Raw genomic sequence first — 5,619 nt, forward strand, 5'->3', positions numbered from 1 at the left:
TAGTGTTACGGTTACAGCTAATGTAAGAACTAGGGTTATGATTAGGGCTAGTTTTAGGATTAGGGTTAGGGCTAGGTCTAGTGTTTGGGTTCGGTTAAGGTTTTGGGTGATGATTAGAGCTAGAGTTAGTGTAGAGTCAGAGTAAGGGTCAGGGTTAGTTTTAGGGTTAGGGATAGGACTCAAATTAGAGCTAGGTTTAGGGCTAGGTGTAGGCTTAGGGTTTGGTGTAGGTTAAATGTTAGGGTTAGGGCTATGGCTGTGTTTTGTTGTAGGGCTTGGGCTATGTTAGTGCTAGTTTTAGGATTAGTGTTAGTGTTACAGCTTGTGTTACTGAGAGATTTAGGCTTAGGTTTAGGGTTTCATTTAGAGTTAGGATTAGATGTAGGATTAGGGCTAGGGCTTGGGTTAGGGCTAAACTTTAGGCAAATTTTAGGGTTATGGTAAGGGTTGGGGATAGAATTAGGAATAGGACTAGGGTGAGAGTTAGAGTTAGTCTTAGGGCTAGGGTTAGGTTATATTTAGGGCCAAATTAGGGCTAGCATTAGGTGTAGGCTTTGTGCTAGGTTTGGGCCTAGTTTTAGGCTTAGTTTTAGGTTTAAGGATAGGGTTAGGTTTAGGGGAATTGATGGGGTTATAACTAGTGTTAGGGCTAGGTCGAAGGTTAGAATTATGGTTAGGGTTAGGATTATGTTTTGTGTTAGTAATAAGGCTAGGTTTAGGGCTAGAATGAGGGCTAGGGTTTGTCTTAGGGTTATAGCAAGAATTAGGGCTAGGGCTAGTGTCAGGTATAGGGTTACAGTTAGGGATAGATTGAGGGTTAGATTTATGGCTAGGATAAAGGTTAGGTTTAGAGCTGGGGGTATGATTAGGCTAGGGTTAGGTCTATGAAAAGGTTTACGTTTATGGCTATGTTTAGGCTTAAGGTTAGGGTAGATTTAGGGTTAGGGTTATGGTTAGGGTAATGGGTAGGTTTAGAGCTAGAGTTATGGCTAGGGTTAAGGTTAGGATTAGCGCTTGGTTTAAGGTTAGGTTTAGGTTTAGGCCAAGGGTTAGTGTTAGCATTAGGTTATATTTAAGGGTTAGAGATTGAGCTAAGATTTGCACTAGGACGAGGTTTAGGGTTAGAGTCAGGTTTAGGATTAGGGCTAGGGTTAGCATTAGGGTTAGGGTTATGGTAAGTGTGATAGATAGAGTTAGAGTTAGCTTTGGCTTATGGCTATGGCTAGTTTTAGCATTAGTGATATGGCTAGGTCTAGTTTAAGGTTAGGATTTTGGTTAGAAAAATGTTTCAAGCTAGGGTTTGTGTTAGGGTAAGGGTCAGTGTTTGGGTTAGGGTTAGGTTTATGATTAGGTTCAGCATTAGGTCTAGGTTTAGGTCCAGGTGTAGAGTTAGTTTTTGGGTAAAGTTAAGGATTTTTGTTAGGGCTAGGACTTGGTTTTTGTTTAGGGCTAGGGCTAGAGTTATCGCTAGATGAAGGATTAGGTGTAGATCTAGGTCTAGTGTTAGGGTTAGGTATAGGTATATGGTTACAGGGACCACCAAAGTTAGGGGTCTGTTTAGTGTTAGGGTCAGGTTTAGACCTATGGTTAGTATTAGGGTCAGAATAAGGGTCAGGGTTCGATTTAGGATTTTGGATCGGAATAGAGCTAGATTGAGAGTTAGTGTTAGGACTAGTAATAGAGTTAGGGTTTGGGTTAGGCTAAGGATTAGGTTAAAACTAGGTAGTTTTAGGGTTAGGGTTTGGCTTAGTGTAAGGGACGGAGTTAGTGCTAGGGTTAGGGCTAGGGTTAGGGCTGGGCTTAGGGTGAGTGTTAGGGTTAGGGCTAGGTTTAGGGTTAAAGCTAGTGTTAGGGCTCAGATTAGGGCTATGTTTTGTGTTAGCTTTAGGTCTATGGCTAATGTAAGAACCAGGGTTACAATTGGGGCTATTGTTACATCTAGGTCTAGTATTAGGTTAGCTTTAGGGTTACAGTTATGTTTAGGATAATGGATAGGTTAGGGTTAGTGAATGTGTTAGGGTTAGGCTGAGGGTTAACATTAGGGTTAGGGTTCGGGTTAGGGTATTGGAAAGGGTTAGAGCTAGGGTTAGGGCTAGGGTTTTGGTTAGGGTTAGGGTTAGGGCTAGGGTTAGGGTTAGGTTTAGGGTTAGTGTAAGGATTAAAGTTATGGTTAGGTTTCGGGTAAGGGTTAGAGTTACATTTAGGGTTAGAGATATGGTTAAATGTAGGATTTGGGCTCAGATTAGGGCTAGGTTTTGGGTTTTGTTAGGGCTAGTGTTAGTGATATGGCTAATGTAAGAACTAAGGTTATGATTGGGGCTAATTTTAGGGTTACAGTTAGGACTAAGTCTAGTTTTAGGATTAGGTTTAAGTTTAGGGTGATGTTTTGAGCTACGATTAGTGTTAGGTTCAGAGTCAGGTTCAGGGTTAATTTTAGGTTAGGAATAGGACTTGAATTAGGGGTAGGCTTAGGGATAGATGTAGGGTTAGGATTTGGTTTAAGTTAAGGATTAGGGTTAGTGCTATAGCTCGGTTATGTTTTAGGACTAAGGCTAAAGTTATGGAAAGGGATAGGGTTAGAACGAGAAATAGGGCTAGGCAAGAATTAGATTTAGTCTTAAGGCTAGGGTTAGGATTAGGGTTAGGGCTAAACTAGGCCTAGGAATAGGTCTAGAATTAGTGTTAGGGCTAGGCCTAATTTTAGGGCTATGTTTAGGGTTAGGTTTAGGGGAAGAGATGGGGTTATAGCTAGGTTTAGGGCTAGGGAGATGATTACAATTAGGTTTAGGGATAGGGCTAGGATTGGGTTAGGATTAAGGCTAGATGTGGTGTTAGGATGAAAGCTAGGGCTTTCGTTAGGTTTAGGGCAAATTTTAGGGATAGGGATAATGTCAGGTTTAGGGTTATGGCTAAGGGCAGTTATAGGGTTAGTTTCATGGTGAGGTCTTGTATAAGGGTTAGGTTTACGGTAAGGATCATGTTTAGAATTAGGTGTTTTTTAAGGTCAGCTTCAGGTTTCGGTTATGGGTTAGGTTAAGTTTTAGGGTTAGGGCTTAAATTAGGGTTTGGGTTAGAGTTAGGTTTAGGGTAATGGATAGGTTTAAGTTTAGGATTCAGGTTAAGATTAGGATAATGGAAATGGTTATGGTTAGTTATAGGGTTAGGGTTAGGCCTAGGAATAGCATTTGTGTTATGGTTATTGTTAGGGTAATGGATAGCATTAGAGCTAGGGTTAGGGCTAGCGTTTGGTTAGGATTAGGGCTAGAGTTAGGGTAAGGGTTAGGGCTAGGTATAGGGTTAGTGTTTGGGTTAGGTTTAGGATATAGGTTAGGTTTTGAACTAGGGTTAGTGCTAGGGTGAGAGTTAGGTTTAGTGTTATGTCTAGGGTTAGATTTACAGTTAAGGTTAGGGTTAGAGTTAGGGTTAGGGCTAAGGTTACCTTTAGAGTTAGGTTAATGGATAGGATTAGATGTTAAGTTAGGGTTAGGGGTAGTTTTAGGTTTAGGGTTAGTGTTAGGGTTTGGGCTAGGGTTAGTTTTACAGTTAGAGTTAGAGCTAGGGTTATCATTAGGTTTAGGGTTAGGTTTATTGTAATGGATAATTATAGAGATAGTATTAGGGCTAGTATTAACATTATGATTAGGGCTATGGTTAGGATTAGGCTTAGGGCTAGGGCTAGGGTTATGTTTAGAGTTAGGGCTAGGGTTTTAGCTAGGTTTAGGCCTAAGTTGAGGGTTAGGATTAGTGTGAGGGATACAATTAGGGTTAGGGTTATGCTTAGGGCTAGGTTTAGGCCTAGGATTAGGGCTAGATTTTGTGTTAGGTTTAGAGCTAGGGTTAGGGCTATGGGTATATAAGGACTAGGGTTATGATTAGGGTTATGGCTAGGTCTAGTGTTAGGTTTATGTTTTGGTTAGGGTCAGTTTTAAAGCTAAGTTAGTGTTAGTGTCAGGGTCTGTATTTGGATTAGGATTAGGGTTGGGGATAGAGCCTAAATTAGGATTGGTTAGGTCTAGATGTAGGGTTAGTGTTTGGGTTAGGTTAATGGTTATCATTAGGGCTAGGGCTAGGTTTTTTTTAGGTCATGGGTGAAAGATATGGCTAGATTTAGGATTAGGTTTATGTCTATGGCTAGTGTTAATCCTAAACCTGGAAATAAAACAAAACTAAGCAATAGACCTAACCCTAAACCTTAACTTAAAACAAACCCTAAACCTACCCTATCACTAGGCCTAAACTGAACACTAACTCTAGCCCTAATCCTGGACTTAACCCTTATCCAAACCCTAACCTTTATCCTACCCCTAAGACAAACTCTAAATCTCACATGAGCCCTATTCTTAGTTCTAACCCTACCCCTTACCAGAACACTAAACTTAGCCCTAACCCTAGCCCTAACCCTTGCCCTATCCTTAGTCCTAGCCTAACCCTATATCTAAGCCTAACTCTAAATATAACCATAACCATAAGCCTAAGCCTAACACTAATAGTAGACCTAACCCTAATACTCATCATAAAACTAGTGCTAACCCTAACCCTGGAACTAAAACAAAACTGAGCAATAGACCTAACCCTAAACCTTAACTTAAAACAAACCCTAAATTACACCTAGAACAAATCCTATCGCTAATTTGAGTCCTAACCCTAATCTTAAAACTAACCCTGACCCTGCCTTATACCCTAACACTCACCCTAGCTCTAAAACACCACTCTTATCTTAAACCAAAACCTCACAGTAAACCTAGCCCTAATTTGAGTCCTAATCCTAAAATTAACCCTGTCCTTGACTCCTACCTAACAATAACCCTAGCTATAAATTCATCCTAACCTTAAACCTAACCATAAACACTAATCTTATACACTAACCCTAAATCTAACTAAATTGTAATCCTGATTCTAACATTATTCATTGCCCTAACCCTAGCCTTAATGCTAACCCAAAAACTAGCCATAATCTGAGCCCTAAACCTAGTTTTAACACTAACCCTAATCCTAACTCTACCCCTAACACTAGCTCTAACTCTATCCCTAAACCTAAGCAAAACCCTAACCCTAATGGTAACCCTAGACCTATCCCTAATCGTTAGGCTAATCAAAACCCTAACCCTATTAATAGTCCTAAACCTAGCCCTCATTCTGGCTCTAACCTATCCCAAACCCTAACCCTAACCCTGACACTTATTCTGACCATAACACTAACCCTAGGAATAAACCTGATTCTAACCCTAAACCAAACCTTAACACTAGCCCTATCAGCAAAGTTATACTAAACCTGACTCTACCACTAACCCTAGACCTAAACCTAATCCTAAATGTAGCCTTAACTCTAGCCCTAGACCTAAATAAAAACCTAGCTCTAGCCCTAACAATAATCCTTAACCTAATGCAAAGTCTAACCCCACCACTATACATCAACCTAGTCCTAAATCTGGCTTTAATCTTAACCCTAACACAAACCTGAACACGGACCCTGCATTTAACATGAAGCTAACTCTAAATCTGACCCTAACTGAAAATCTAACCCTAACACTAGACCTATCCATAACCCTAACCCTACAACTAGCCCTAATCATAATCCTAGCTCTTACATTACCCATAGCCCTAACCCTACACCTTAAC

The sequence above is a fragment of the Marmota monax genome, unplaced genomic scaffold (assembly GCF_021218885.2).
Source record: "Marmota monax isolate L192 unplaced genomic scaffold, Marmota_monax_Labrador192_F-V1.1 WCK01_AAM20220418_F8-fsc00508, whole genome shotgun sequence".
Lineage (NCBI taxonomy): Eukaryota > Metazoa > Chordata > Mammalia > Rodentia > Sciuridae > Marmota > Marmota monax.